This window comes from Ictidomys tridecemlineatus, unplaced genomic scaffold, assembly GCF_052094955.1.
Source record: "Ictidomys tridecemlineatus isolate mIctTri1 unplaced genomic scaffold, mIctTri1.hap1 Scaffold_100, whole genome shotgun sequence".
Classification (NCBI taxonomy): Eukaryota; Metazoa; Chordata; class Mammalia; order Rodentia; family Sciuridae; genus Ictidomys; species Ictidomys tridecemlineatus.
Genome location: NW_027520970.1, coordinates 691,770 through 708,269, shown reverse-complemented (window position 1 = coordinate 708,269; position 16,500 = coordinate 691,770). Strand labels below are relative to the sequence as shown.

At 34.0% G+C, this 16,500-nt stretch overlaps 1 pseudogene across 1 annotated transcript in view; it reads right to left on the bottom strand.

Annotated features, from left to right (window-relative positions):
- LOC144372390 (obscurin-like) overlaps positions 1–16,015 on the bottom strand; it is a 33,304-nt pseudogene extending 17,289 nt beyond the window's left edge. Inside the window, exons 1-2 of the transcript XR_013432419.1 lie at positions 15,851–16,015; positions 10,318–10,421 (exon numbers count right to left, since the gene is read on the bottom strand). The product of XR_013432419.1 is annotated as an obscurin-like (transcript). The remainder of the gene's footprint in view (positions 1–10,317; positions 10,422–15,850) is intronic.
- Positions 16,016–16,500: the final 485 nt, after the last annotated feature.

The window sequence follows — 16,500 nt, the reverse complement described above, 5'->3', positions numbered from 1 at the left end:
TCATCATTATCTCCCTCCAATTCAAAAGATACTCATTTCTGTTCCATACACAGTTGTTATTCATTTTACATAAGGCAAAATTACAAATTTCATGTTTTCAAATTCCACTTTTGTTTAAAATGTAAGTAAAATATTCCTAAGTATATGCATGTATGTGTGTGTGTTTATATATATACACACAATAAAAGTCCAACTACTGAACCATTTGCCACCTTTAGACACTACTCAATTCAGAGGATTTTCTACTCAATGCTAAGGTAAAATCATCTCTTTAATTTTCCCCTAAAATACTTTTGGCTAGTCTCTACAATAAATAAATTTTATAATTTTAATTCAAGCCCAGTGCTGTGGTACAGGCCTATAATTCAGTGGCTCAGGAGGCTGAGACAGGAGATTTGTGAGTTCAAAGCCAGCCTCAGCAAAAGCGAAGGACTAAGCAACTCAGTGAGACCCTGTCTCAAAACAGGGCTGGGGATGTGGCTCAGTGGTCAAGTGCCCCTAAGTTCAATACCCAGTAAACAACAACAAAAAAAAAATTAATTCACATAAACCCGAAGAGAAAAAATGATATCAAATATACTTGTTAGTTTTCTTTTATTATTATTTAATTAATATTTAGCTTTCAAGATGTAAGGAAAAACTTTGTGTACCTTCTTTGTGAATATATGTGAATTGGCTGCTGCCAAGTAGCAAGCTGTATTATAATGTACTATATTTCTCCTTGGAGGCTTCTTTCATGATTAAAGGAGTCACTACCTTCAATTTTTGCAAGGGGCTGTAATTATTGGTTCTTATTTCATATTTAGATTACTCTTAGTTTTTAATTTCCACTACCTGTCATGCCATGTTTTGTCATGATCTTTCACTTGAGTGCCATTTTAATTATTATTCCAGAGATGTGTTTCCTCATTTATTATTACTTCAGTTCTTTTAGCTGATTTCAGAAAAGCTAATGTCAACTTTTAAGGGTAAAGTGGGAGGAACAGATTGCCTTCACACACTGATAATTTTGAAGATTTACAAACAAATTTAAAAATATGATTCCTATTAATATGTTTAATAAAATCTGTGAAGACTTAAGTAGTATAATCCATGAAATTTGCATTAGCAACATATTAAGAAAACATATGGTATGCATCAGTACATTGGTATGTACTAATAATATGTATGACTAATTTCATTTTGCATAAAGCATTTTAAGTTAAAGTGATTTTTTTAAAAAATTAACAACAGCATCATTTGGTCATGAAATGATATTGAACTTTGTTTTGAGATAGAGAAACATTTATATTTTAATTTATTATGGCAGAGTAAACAATTAATAATTTTGAGTTAAAACAGTTGGATTTGATTTTCTGACAGTTATCAATATCATCTATGTGCCTTTGAATGTTCCTCAGTTTAAATATCTGAAAAATATAAATAATTAACTCTAACAAGTTTGAGGGGTTTTAGGGAAAGGAATATCCACTTAAAAGTATGGGAAGGAGCAACTCAACTGCATTGTGTAAGTTAAATGTATAGTCAAACCACTTTTATACTACATATGCTGACATCAATTTACATGTGTAGACTCTTATGACTAGAACACTATTTCCTCAGGCTATTTCTTCACTGGTGAAAATTTTGCATGCCATTTCCATTGGAAATGAGAAGGTGGGTCAGATTGACTAAGAAGTGTGATCCAGTATACACACACACACACACACACACACACACACACACACACACACATATGGAACTATTACAAGATTTTGCCCTAAAAACAAAACAAACACTTAATCCCTTGAAAAATTCCATTTCATCTCATTCCTTCACTAAAACAAAACAAAACAAATCAAAAACAAGGGAAAATATACATGGTAGATTTATAATTATATTTGCTGTATTGTCAAGATTCTTGGCATGAAGCAACTTTCATTTTGACTAGAAATCAGTGAGAGATGAGCCTTCTGTTTACATGTTTGGTAAGGGAAATAATTTTTCTACAGTCTGGATACTGTGCCCACACATTTTCAATCTAGTTTGTCCTCTGTTTTTCATTCACTTCTGCTTCTGAAATTGGAGATAAGGACTTCCCATGGTCTGAACCCTGCAACAGTAACTATGTTTTGCCATTCTGGATGAGCTAACAGTGTGGCTGAAGAATACTCCTGGAAGTCATTCTTCGTTGTAGATAGTGAACAATAATTCAGCTTCTCACATGAGTAATTGCTAACCATATAAATATATCATAAGAACCCAAACTGATGTATTCTCAATTCAGTCTCCTCTTAGCCAAAGCTAAAAATGCTTACAGTTTTCCAAATACCATCCTATCTTAAGACAAGTGTGATGGAGAGGAAGTTAGTGGAAAGAGACAGAAAATTTGACTGATTGTTCTTAAAATATCTAATGCAGAAAATTTGCAAACACACATGATTGTTCAAGCACCTTGTCAGACCCATTCCAAGGCCTTAGACGAAGAGAGCTACACAAGTAGGAAGCTGGAAATTTAATCTTTTTAGGTTTATATTAACTTTGTCTTTGAACATTACCTGTTGTGAGACAGGAGAAATCTCAGGAAGTAAAATGATACTAATTAGGCCAAGGACAAATGGAATTGGAAATTGATTAGTGGGTACACTTAGAAGGACTTGCTGATGGTCCACAGGGGAAGGGAGGAAGGCAGGGGACTTTGGAATAACCCCTAGGCTCTGAGTTGGAAGCAATATGAGGAACAGTACATTTTGACATGGATAGGGTAGGCTGAGAATGGGGTTTTAAGAGAGAAGTTTTGAACCATATTGGAAATGTGGAAGTGCCACTAGAACAGCCAATAGACAGTTTCATATTTATATATTCAATTATGAAACTCAGAGGAGAATCAAGAAACTAGAAATTTGTATTTAAAAGATCTATGCAAATAGTTGGCAGTTAGACCCATACGTTCCACAGCATATAGAGGAAGCAAAGCAATAGACCACATGGGAAAATCAAAATGCCAGTTTTAAAAATGAGAGCTGGAGATGTAGCTCAAGCGGTAGCACGCTTGCCTGGCATGTGTGTGGTGCTGGGTTCGATCCTCAGCACCACATACAAATAAAGATGTTGTATCCACCAAAAACTAAACAATAAATATTAAATCTCTCTCTCTCTCTCTCTCTCTCTCTCTCTCTCTCTCTCTCTCTCTCTCTCTCTCTCTCAAAAAATAATAATGAGAGCAAAGAAAAAGATTTGGAAATACAATAAATATGTGAATCTAGATTGAAGTATGAAGTATGCCATGTAATTCCTGGGAGTGGATAGATTAGAAAAGAGGGGTGAGAAAACTTTCCACAATGTGGTGAAGTTGAAAGCCATGCAGCAATGGATTTTAGCAAGGCAGGGAAGAAAGTTTGCTGACTGAGTGACTAGAAGGTTGTAGTGCATTTGTTAGTGAGAAACTTTTCCTTCTTTCAATCTTGGAAAAACTAAGCATGTTTACAAAAGATAGGTGGAAATGTCAAAAGAGAAGGGAGCATTGAAATTTTTCAGTATGTACTTGTAGCTCTTTTCAGAAGCATTTGAATATATGTAATAGATAATTTCTATTTATTTGTATTTGGGATCTCATTTAATTTGTCTTTAAAACCCTTTTGCAGAGGCTGGGGTTGTGTCTTAGTGGTAGAGCACTAACTATACAACTAAAAGTTAAAAAAGAAAACCAAAAAAAAAATCAGAAAACCTTTGGCAGAGAGCAATGTTAAAAAAAAAAAAACATTTTGCAGAGAGCAATGTTTGTTGAAAGAAGGTCTACGAAAAGGAAGAGGTGAAAAGATGGGGTACACCACAGAGGGAAGGGCGATCAAACTGGAGAAGATGACTTTTCGGGATGTTTTGAAATTAGAATGAAATGATGAGGTTAGGTTTAAATATTAAATTGAGATTTCAGAGCTGAGGTTGTGGCTCAGTGGCAGAGCGCTTGCATTGCCCATGTGAGGCACTGGCTTTGATTCTTAGCACCAAATAAAAATAAATAAATAAAATAAAGATATTGTGTCCATCTATAGCTAAAAAATTTTTAAAAACATAAATTGAGATTTCATAGAGTTCAGACAAGTATTTTACTTAATAAACTTAAGACCCAGGTCTATTCCATCTATAATGTGTTTGGTTTTAATATTTTCTATATTGTTTTCTGATGGCCGCTTTTTCTGTTTTCTTTTCCCTTTATTTATTTTTCAATCCCTTAATTTCAGAGGCATATTTCTAGCTGTACAGTGCACACAGGGAGAGTACACAGAAAGTGGCCATAGTGGATGGGATTATCACCTAAGAATGTTCTGAAGCACTGAACTCTTTAAGTGTTCAAACTATTTTAAAACTATCTAGGATACTTTGTAAAGGGAACAAAAAGAAAATTATTCTCTGCTCCGCTTCAAAATTGAGAGCTACTTGTTGTTCTAGGCAGCTATTTATTAGATTAAAGCTGGTTGTTAGTCACAAATTAGGTAAGAAACTGGGGATGATAGTTCACTTGTCATCAATACTTCAACCCTCCCACCTCCCAAGCCCCGAAAGAAAGAAGTAAATGCCTGGCTGCTGATTGTGAATCAATAGTGTATCTTCATTTGCAAGGAACAGCACTTAAGAACATGTTGATTTAGAGTTCCTTATTCCTGTTGAATAAACACACAGGTCGCTAATCATCAGCTACTAAATATATTTTCCAAAGGTGAACAAAAGAAATAGTAATTTGATGCTTCTTAATTAAGCTCACAACACACTATTTTTTAATATACTTTTACAAGCATTTGTTTATGAAAGCTAAATGAGTATAGATTTCTGGTGGAAAGATTTCTACCACTCCCTGACCTTGACACAGCAATATTTCTAAGAGAGAGAAATAATTCATTCTCCATGTTAAATGAATTATGCTCATGGTGTTTCTTAGCTATCATTCTGTATTATTTTCCAAGAAAACTATTTCTATGTAGATAAATAATGGTGGATGAGAGAGGGGATATTAGAGAGAGGAGAAAGACTGGGATATCAGGCGGGAAGGGAGAAAAGAGGGAGAACAGATTCATAGACAAATTTAGAGAAGAATGTATGTGAGGGTAGGCAAAGATAGAATAAATAGCTGAATAGATGGCTACGAAGTGTTTAGTTTTTCTAACTTCATATACATCAGATTTCAGAACTTGTTCTATTTATACAGGGATATATAAAACAACACATGAATGTAATAATGATTTACAGTCAGAATTTCTATGCTTAAGACTAAGATGCCTGAAATGACAATTCCATATTTGATGTACTGACCCTTAAACAGTCGCATATATCACAGGTCATATTATCCCATTTTAAAGCTTTGTTTATGTGTATGTAAACCCCTATATTAATGTTTTGTATTCTGAAAGTTTCACCCGAACAGTGCCAGTCACTTAATTGCACTAATTATTATTCGCACATTAGCGCCTATTAGTCAGCATGGGTTTTTGCTTTTTTTTTTTTTCAGATGTTTTAGCCAGCATTCAGATTTCACTTACTTGGCAGGAACGACTTATTAGAGTAGTTTTCAAAATCTGGCAGTAAGCCTAAGAAACGACCTCTTTTGTTGTCCGAATTTCCTATTCCCATCATCATTATGGATCTAAAGAGACAATCTGTTAAACTCATTGAAACTTTATGGGGGAAATGGTGAAGTGGAACTTCAGTAGATACCTAAGTTTCATTGTCAAAGCAATAGGAACAAATCTTCTATTAAATTGGGGCTCAATTATGTTTTATTTGATATGCAATTACTGTAGGAATTTCATTCTTTTTTAACCATTATAGATTTTTTTAGTCAGCTTTATTTCATAAAAATCTTAGAAAAGAAACATTTGAGCATATGCAGGGTTGTGACCTGCCTAAATTGAATCTTAACTATAATATACATTAAGATAGAATATCGAAGTTGGCCTATAATAAGAGATCAAGATTACTCTTTAGTTTAATAATTTGGAGACATTTGGCAATAAAAATTGAAGTTAATTTTAAATATTACTTGTAATTTGTGGGGGATACATATTTAAAAGGTGACATTGACTGAGAGGACATTGAATTAATTGCTATTTACTGAAAAATATTAAAGGACAATCTGTTTTTTCTCAATCTCTATACACTTACACATATTTCTTTCAATGGCTTAAAAAAGAATTCATTTTTAAAAATGAATCCTTCAAAAGAAACAACTGGACTTACAGACAACAAAAGCAGTAAAACAAAGCAACACATTCTTTCACACACTCAGCCTGGCTGACACTGATTCCAACTTCAGGGTTGGAAACAATCTTGAGAAAAAAGTCACCAGAGAAGGACAGGTTGAGGATTCTGGAGGAAGAGGAAGACATTTTTTGACCCTCAATTCACTGTTGGTTCATTGCCTATTACATGAAAGTCAAAGTCCTTTTCTAGGTCTCTATTTACCAGTTAACTGACCTTGGGTTGAGTTCTTAATTGGGCTTACTCCACTGAAAATAAAATGCTTCAAAATGCTCTAATTATTGGAACCCTTGTTCCAAACAGATATTGCTAAAGTATTCTAAAATATTACTATTGAAATATTTGGGGTCCTCCCAAAGCTGGGGAGAACAGTGTGTAGGGTATAGGAAACCCAAATAATAACTGCACCCAGGCCACCGATACATGCAGGGAAAGTATAACTAACAGAGCTGAGGGGTAAATGCAAAATTAAAAAAGGCAATTCCCAGGCAGAACTCAGAGGACTAATGAATGGGCAAATGGAAACTTATAAGAGAGAAACAACTTGGTGTATTAGGATTCTCCAGATAAACAGACCAGTAGGAGACAGAAATATGATAGAAAGACAGATAGATTGATTGGTTTACTTTACAAATTATCTCACTTAATTATGGAAGCCAAGTAGTCTTATGAACTGCTGTCTGTAAGTAGGAAAACCAGAAAAGCCAGTGGTGTAATTCAGTATGAATCCACAGGTCTCAGAACTGGGGAACAGATGGTGTAAGTACTGATCCAAGTGTGAAGGCCTCAGAACAAGGAAAGTCAAGGGCAGACCTCAAGGATAGAGGAAGATGGATATGAAATAATTTAAATAGAGTAAGTGCATTCATCCTTCTTCCTTTTGTTCTCTTCAGACCTTCAACTGATTGGATGATGTCCATACATATTGGTAACTGTTGGGATTAGATAGAAACAAGATCACAATACAGAGAAGAGCAAGAACTAAACAGGGTCATTGCAAAGATTGGAGAGCTGAAGAGCTATAAGAACCAGTGGGCTGCTAAAATGTCCTATTGAAGAGGGTTATTTCTGATCCTAAAATGACTCTGTAGATTTGGAGAGGCACTGGGTATGCATGAGGGATTATCAGGGCCAACAGATAAAGCTATTCTGAGATCTCTCTTCTGGATGGGAGTTCTTCAGGCATTGAACTTTATGGACCTTGGTCTGGTACCTCTCATGACTTTTGGTAATCCACATGTTGCTTCCCCTGTCCCTTTACAGTTTAAACTTTAGAGGTCCAGATTAATATGTGTTCATTCTGCAGTTTCTGGTGCATTGTTTTACAAATGCAAGTCCAAAATAAACAATTGAAATTAATTGAAATATAAATGAACTACATGGTAAATATTTACACATCTCTAGGCTGTGTTTCATTTCCTGTGGTGCTTGTCAGACTTGTCTTTGGCTATTTAATTCAATTGCTTGGGGTGTGGTGAAAATGATGTTGAGGTCACAAGTTCAGTCCTTGTGTGAACAGCTTGCTGAGCTGCATTTTATGGCCAAAGAGTCCATTGGCCAGCTGTCTCAAAAAAAAAAGCATGACATTGGTCACCAGATGATGAGAAAAGATATGAGGAATTAGAGGAACCTCATCATCTCTGATACAAAAAACAAACAAAAAAGAAAACTTGAAGTGTTTGAATTTCAATCAGTTGGTCTTTCCTCACAAGATCCTGTTGTTTCCTTCAGGATCTCTATTTTTAACATTAAAATATCATCCTATTGGAAGTCCAGAAAAGAATGAGCCACAGATAAAATGGAGCAGCACAATGAGAAGAGCAGGGAAATCAGCATTGGGAGACCTGGGCTTGAATTTTATTTATGCAACTTATGGGTAATGTGATTCCTTGGAAGACTATTTAATCATTCCAGGTTCTAATTTAGTTCTTTGTAAAAATTTAACTTGTCACATTTGTATGAGAATTAGAGAAAAAAATATTAATGTCTCGAGAAATGCTTCACAAATGTTAATATCAGGAATTATTTAGAGTTGCAAGTACATTGACAGAAAATAGCCAACCACAAACCTGAGTAACAAAGATCTAATAATCAGAGACTATTGGCTGTAAAGAATCTCAGGATTCTAGTGATAGGAAACTGGAACTGCTCAAGTTTAAGTGCATTCTTTAGCAGTCATAGAATGACTCAGAGCTGAGATGAAAGTCTCCATCTCCATGTCCAAACTCAGTGCTCCTTCAAGCTTAGGAATAGGCAGCAGTCTGAATTCTAAGGAGGAATGTTCTATTTAAAATTCCTTAGTGAGGCCTCTGCCAAACTTGGAAAGCATTACAATTTGGTTACTTAATTCAAACTCACTTATGGAATACTTACCATATACATGTTCAACAATATCCAAGCTAGTGGGATATTTGGGAAATATAAAATATTTCCTGCCCCTGTGAGGATCAATCTCCAGAGAAAGGTCACCATGTAACAAAAATTAATGCAATTCTGTCCAATGCCAATGAAGTAAAAGCCCAAGGAAAGGACAATACAGCAAAAGAAGTCCTGGCATTTTCACACAGAAGCTAATGTTTGAGCTATATCTTAGGAGAAACTTTATTATGCTATCTAGTGCTACCAAAGGCTGCCTGTTTCTCCTCCTATATCTGCCCTAAGAAATGCCTTCCAAAGAATATTTTATGAAAAATTTACAATGATTTTATTCAGTGCTTTATTTATCTGTATGGTTGCTTGTTGGCTATTTGTTAATATAATATGGACTTGAGAATCAAACAGTAAGCAAATGGTTTTAAGTTTACTTAAGTGGCTTTTTGACATCTTAAATTGGTAATAACAGATATTCCTACTCTAGGGATTTTGCAAGGTCAATGTCCAGGTAAAAACAGATATTCCTACTCTAGGGATTTTGCAAGGTCAATGTCCAGATGCCTCTGCTCTGGATAGGTCATCCAGTGAAAATCTGAATAGATTGTTCAGTGCCGAGCTATGGATCCTATTTTTCTTCACTGTTCATATTATTCTCATTCTTGATAGGAGAGGGGGAATTTACAACCTTCTTTGCTCATTGTGTGTGCCCCACTTTCTCTTGGGTCTTATTGTCATTTGTAATAAGAAAAAAGAAAAGAAAACAAAACAAAACTTCATTCAGGGGTTAAAAAAAGCCTAAATGATTATTCCTTCCCCATTTGCTGGGAGGAACCCATGGTTAGATAATGCTTTGATTGATGAAAGAATTACTCTTACCCTGCTGTTTTAATTTTTTGAAAGGATAGAATTACAAATTTGTTAAATATTTCCTCATTGTCATCTGTGTACTGCTTTCTTGTGATCTTAGGTCATTCTCTTTGTTGACTAGTTTTGATTGATTGGTATACTGACTCATCAAAAGATATCTCTTATTTCTTAATCACTACAAAAAAAATGAAAACTGACCTAAATAATTTGATGGGTGTCATTAATACTCATGTTAAAATTCAAAAAGCAAAAATTTATATTGAGATTACAGTGAACTAATGTAATATTTTGAAAAAAATACATATGTTGTTTTTTTTAAAAAATAGAGTCCTTTAACATTGAATAAAGCCAATGTCCAAAGTAAAATAAGAAGACAATGCTAAAAAGATCCTATATTTTATTTGTTTGTTAGATACTGGGGATTGAACTAAGAAACACTTTATCACTGAGATGCATTTCTATCTTTTTTACTTTTCATTTTGAGACAGAGTCTCACTAAATTGCTGAGATTGGCCAAGAACTTGTAATCCTCCTGTCACAACCCCCCAGCTTCAGCCTCCCACTTTGCTGGGATTACAGGCATGTACTACCACACTCAGCTCCAGTTTGTTTTTTCTTTTTTAAAAAAGAAAAAAATGCTTTCCTTTATTTAACCAATAGCCCTCTTTCTTTCAAATGTAAATAAATAAAGCTCAGGAAGGAAAGAATGTAGGAAGGAAAGAAGGAAGGAAGGAAGAAAAGAAAGAAGGAGGAAAATTACTTTCAATTTCTCTAACCAATTGAGCAGGTATCATGGTTTGTGGCCTTACATTAGGTTAATATAAAGGCTGCATTTATTTCACTTACTGTATAATTAGGATTTGAGTCCAAATCCCAGAGTGTATATGACAGGGATTTTCTTAAGGCTACTCTCTGCTCTTCTCAAAATGGTCTTCTTATTTCTTGTGTTTCTAAAATCAGGAAAGTGAGAATAAACAAACAATAGATGACCTTTATGAGTAAAGCATCTGGGCATAGAAATATTAATCGACCCCCATCAGCCAGTCATTAAATCAAATAGGAGATTTCTTGTACTTTTAAGCCTCTGATTTACAGTCAGGCAAATTGTGTAAAAAGGCTGGTAATACAGTGACGCCCAATGCCACTGGGCTTTAGAAAGCTGACAGTTCCTGTAAAATAGTCATTAAACAACCTCTAGAAGAAACTCATCAGCAGATGATGCCCCCCAGGTGAAGGAGAGAGAAAGCTGAGAGAATGAACGAGAATATAACATCTTAACATGACTGAATTAAACAGAGCATATTATGCTGATTTTCAGAGTCAGCCAATAATTTAATTTTCAGAGCAGTTCCTTTGATTGTAGCAACCATTTTATGAAACATTAATAAAACTTTGTGAGTGTGTGTAACACACATCTCTTTTACATTTTATTAAGAAATAAGAGTCAACATATTCAAATATGCTGACCATTAGTTCTGTAAATGCCAAAAATTTTTTTGTTATTATTTTTGAAAAAAAGTAAAGGGATAGAATAACATAGCTCCCACAGTATTATTCCATAGTAAGCACAAAACAGGGAACAGAAATAAAGTACATAAAGTTATTACATGTAAGTTCTTGGGATTTTACATTAAGACTGTGAGCTAAATCACTACTGTAATGTATAATCCAAATGCGATTCAGTACCTCTGTATAATGATGTCTACTATGCATTCAAATTAATTGTTATAGAATACACATTGCCCCAAACATTGTTTATCAGACTTCCATGGCAAATAGATATTTCTGGATCAAGATACCCAGTGGAAAGTTATTTTTAATGATTTTTGTTTTACACATTGAGTAACAGAAGATTCACAGATGTGAATGTTTTAAAGAAGAAAGGGACCTTTAAATAATTAATACAGATGTGCCTCACTTTATAGAAAATGTATATATTTGAAATATGTATCATAAAATTATTTTTGCAAGTTAACGTATTTTCTCCTTTATTCCCATCATAAAACTGAAGATCTATTCACACTGAAGTAATTTTTGGCCCAAAGACAATAATCACATTTAAGAATCAACCCTTTTAAATCAGTGGTAAATTTTATATTCAAATCTAGCAATTATCCTGAGGATTTTTTCCACTTATAATTCTCTCTTCTCTCTTCATTACATAACCCTTGATATTTCACCCAAGGCATTGTTAGATGCCTGGTATTCCCTTCCCTTCCTTTATTTAAAATTAAATAAGCTATATAGATATGCATATGTGCTAAACAAATCAAAATAATTTTAAGAAGCAATATATAAATAAAAATACAACAATTGCTAATAAATAGTAAAAAAACAAAACAAAACAAAAAACAAAGGTTAATGTAGCAAGGATGTGAGAAACATCATAGGCAAGGCCACTCTGGAGGACATTAGGGCCCAAGAGGCCTGGTTTCAGTGCAAATGCTGCAGGTGACTTCATTGCAGAACTGACTGGGTCACTTGACCTCTTTTCGAAACTTTCTTATTCTAAAAATGAAGAACCTACACTATGAGAATTTTGAGGTTTCTTTCCTTGTGATCCCTTATGATCCCATTAAGGTCATTCTTTCTAAGCAGATGTTGTTTTATATTGTTCTTGGTGTACTTATTAACAATCATATTAAAATTTTGGTAGCCCTTCCTCATGATAAGACAGACATCATGAAAAAGACCAGGGCTACATACTATTATATATAAGAAAGTCTTTTAGTATGTATATATCCAATGGCTTATTCTTACATTTGATTTAGGATTTTTCATTCCAAGCTCATCTTTTAAATTATAAAACATTTATAATTGCTTTCCTCCTGAGCTCCCTTTTTGGAATTTGATATTTGTTTCTATATTTTGGACTTAAAATAATATCTAGTTAGCAAACATCAAAGTTCTCTTAGACATTATTTTTGTTTATAAAATTCTGTAAAAAGATTATCAGAAATTAATTAATTAACTTTATATACAATGTGAATCACCTTTTGGTAATATCATATTCACACTTAAGCTTATACCTTAGGCACTTGCTAGTCCCCAACTGTAAAATACCCATAAGATTAAGAACCACACATTCAGGGAAAGAAGGAAATGAAAATCAGTTGTTTAACAGACTTTCATATGCAAGAGATTTCATTAAGAGGTTCTTTGCTATGTGCCAAGATATGAATGCTTCAGTAAAATTCAATTTTATACAAAGAAAATTTCATTCAAATGTAAAGATAGAATATTTCTATTTCAAGTAACTTTGCACTGAATTGCTGAAAAAAATTGAAAGATAGCAATCCAAAATCCTGAACATATTAAACAAGTCTTTAAACAGTTGAAAAATAACATTGGCAAATTCATGGCATTGTGGCAGACAGCAGGACAAGGCCTACTGTTCAGCTGGGTTAAGGTTAATTCTGTGGTGTGTGGCAGGAATACAGTCAGTGTGGGCATGGGAAGCAAACCTGACTGTTGGTGATTCTTTTAAAAGGGAAGCACAGTGTGGAAGCCCCAATGTGAGCTTTAAGTTACATTATCTACTGGGCTACACATTTTTCAAAAGTTTAATTTCCATTGTTAGTCCCATGAAGAACAGCCCTGCCCTCTCTATTTTCTTACAGGGCTTCTTTTGATGGAAAACTTTGTGGATGTTTATGATATTGCTCAGAGCCCATTGGCAGATGAGCATCTCTTGCTGTGGCCTCCATCATTATTTGCCTGTCTTGTCTATTAAGGAGCACTATCATCCCATCATGGGATGACAGCTGCAACACATACTCAGGTGCAATAAACAGCTAAATGAGGCGCACAGCAATTTCACTTGTCACCAGCGCCCTTGGCATGACTGGCTGCACAGCTTGATGCATAAATTCATGAGGCTGTTGCATAGGATGGAGTATGCTTGGCTGAAAGAGGTGATGGATAGTAGGGCAGCTAAAAATAGCCATCACCTTGACTCTGTCAGGACATTTTTTAAAACTACCCCATCAGCTTTCTTGTATTCAATGCACTATCACAGCACAGAAGACTCTAAAGGTACTGATTTGGTACTTTACCTCAAAGAAGACTTCTGGAGGCTTTTCTCTAAAAGGAGGTACTGTGTATTGGGGTGGGTTACATTTATTTGTCATCAGCTCTGATGCTGCTAGATTAAGTTATGCTTAATAGTAGAATTACTTAAAAATCTCAGAAAACAATTTAAGTCTTAAATTTGGGCAATGTGACAGCATGGGAATTTGAAGACTTTTCTAAATTATATGGTAGCACAAATGATTGTTTAACATGAGATTTGAGGAATTTGATAAAATGGTATGGGAATATTCAAACACAAAGAGTCAAGAGATGGAATTTACATATAACCCATTACCACATAGAACAATATCCTGGATCACATCATTACATCAATGTTGGCAATGTATTTTGTAATCAGAATATGTAATATATAAGCAAAACTAATATTTTATAAAAGTGCCTCACTGTTTAGGAGACCTTAAAAATGACCAATGATATGAAGCATTACTTTCTCAAATATCTCTCTAAACTCTTATTTACTCAGTTGCCTGAACTCAACCCAGAATTCCAACTACCATGGGCGGGGCCCTAGGCATCTCACTGAAATGGGATATAAAGCCTCCATCTATGTCAGTGGAAGTCATCTAAGGAAGACAAATATAAAGACAACAAAATCAATGAGGCAGTTTCCTGCAAAGCTTTATGCATTAATCTCTATCACACAAAGATATATACAGAAAAAAGTGCTAGGGAAGGAAGTCACTTGTTCTCTAATAAAAGAGAAAACCCTAGATAATAAACAATTAATAAAGTTGTCATGATTAGTTATGTAACTATGAACCAAATTACACAGTAAAGATGACCACTGGGTTTAGGTAGAAAATATCTATAATTCAATCATAGTGAAAAGTCATTAATATGAGTGGTTAAGAATAACTCTTATAGCCACTATCTCTTTTTGAACTCAATAGGAATTCTTGAGTAAGAGTTATTGTAATAATTGAGACAGGATTCTAGAGTTAAGAGCAAATCCATTAGACATTTACTTTTTTTGTTCTTATCTCCTCATATTCAAACTTTGTCTCTTAAACTCACATATCTCCAGTCCTCTAAATTAAGAAAAAGCATTTAAAAGGAAAGTTGGAAAAAAGTTAAATCTGTAGGTATAAATTTTATTATTAAAATGAATCCAAAATTGCAGACCAAATGATAAAATTCCAAAATATATAAGAGGAAATAATTTTGAATTATTCAAAAGTCCTTTTAAAGAAGGTAATTATATAATATGATATCTAGTGATATTCTTCTCATACTTGTCTTAGTAGGTAATTACCTGAATAGTCAGAGGACTAGATGAATCTGATAGAGGCAAGGAGAAATGGACATCAGTCATTAGTGGGAATGGGTAGATGGAGAAGAGAAACTTCTAAGAAGGAGTGAAAATGAAGGTGAATCCCTATCAATGACTAGAATTAGAAGATCCTGTGAACAAAGTAATAATAATTATATGCCATTTTGCACATACATTATGTCAAGTATTATTGATTTGAGACAGGGAATGGGGACAAATAAGGAATTTGGCCTAAGTAAAATATTTAAGGAAATACACCCCCAAAACTTACTAATTAAGTAATATTTTAATGTGATATATTTAAAGATAGAAATCTATGCAAATTTTTCATTACTGTATGAGTTCTATTGTTGCATTAGAATTGCAATAAACTTAGTGGCTTAAACCAATACCCATTTATTATTTCAGAGTTTCTGTAGTTTCCAAGTCCATGATGGCATGACTGGATAAACTCAGAATCTCACAAAGCCAAAACCAAATTGTAGCCTGTGGTTCCTTTCTAAACTCATTACTGTTAATAGCAGAATCCCATTCTTTGTGGTTGTAGGATTGACATCCTCATTTCCTAATTGCTTATTGATTACTTTTATCCATGACTGCTCTTTAGTTCTTTCCTGCAGCTCCCTTCTTCAAATGCAACCACAGCAACTTGAATCCTGTCCACATTTCAAATCTCCCCAACTTCAGATTTTCTGTTTTGTGATTGGTTAGAGAAAATTCTGTCTTAAAGGGATCATGTGATTATGAACTGTGTTATATGACAGAATAATATAGTGACATCTCATCATATTCACAGGTCCTAGAGACTAGGGAAGAAAACCTATTTTTTTTTCTTTTGGGGGACTACTTTAGAAATTTGGTCTACTGCAATGATGGGCAAAACACCAAAGATTTAAACAAGACAATTTTAATACAATTTATTTAAAAATAGAAGTTAATGTAAAATATTTGTGATTGTATTAATTCTATTGTCACATTAAAATTACTACATACTTAGTGGCTTATAATAATACTCACTTATTATTTCAGTTTCTGTAGGTTGGGAGTTCATGATGTTATGGCTGGGTCTACTCAGAAACTCACATGGATGATGTCAAATTGTAGTTTATGGTTCTTTTCCTATTAATAGCAGAATCCTGTTAAATAAGCCCTACACTTGCAGGAATGACCTTGATTCAATTAACTTATCCTTACCCCAACCAGGTTTTCTGTAAAACACTTCTTTTAAAAATTAAAAAAAAAGTTTGGTAAAAATATTGCATCAAATGTTGTTTATATTATTATTGCCTTCCCCTCTTTGATTTTGTACCATGACAAGTGCCTCTGTCACCTCACGGTAGTCTCACTTCTATCTTCTCCACAATTTTGGAAGCTACTCCCAGTCATCAATGAGACACTTAGATAAGGGAAAAAATTTCTCATATCCATATAGTATTAGAAAACAAAGCAGGGATCTGAGTTCAGATCGACTTGATTCTAGACACCATGCTATTATTGATACATCATGGTACTTAATAGGAAAGTGCTATGATTTGAATATGTGTCTCCTCAAAACTGATGTTAAAATATTATTTCCAATGTAATGGTTCAAGAATTGGTTAAAAGTGATTAAATGAGACTTCCCATCCATGAGTGGGTCTAATATTTTACTAACAGGCTTTCAGGAG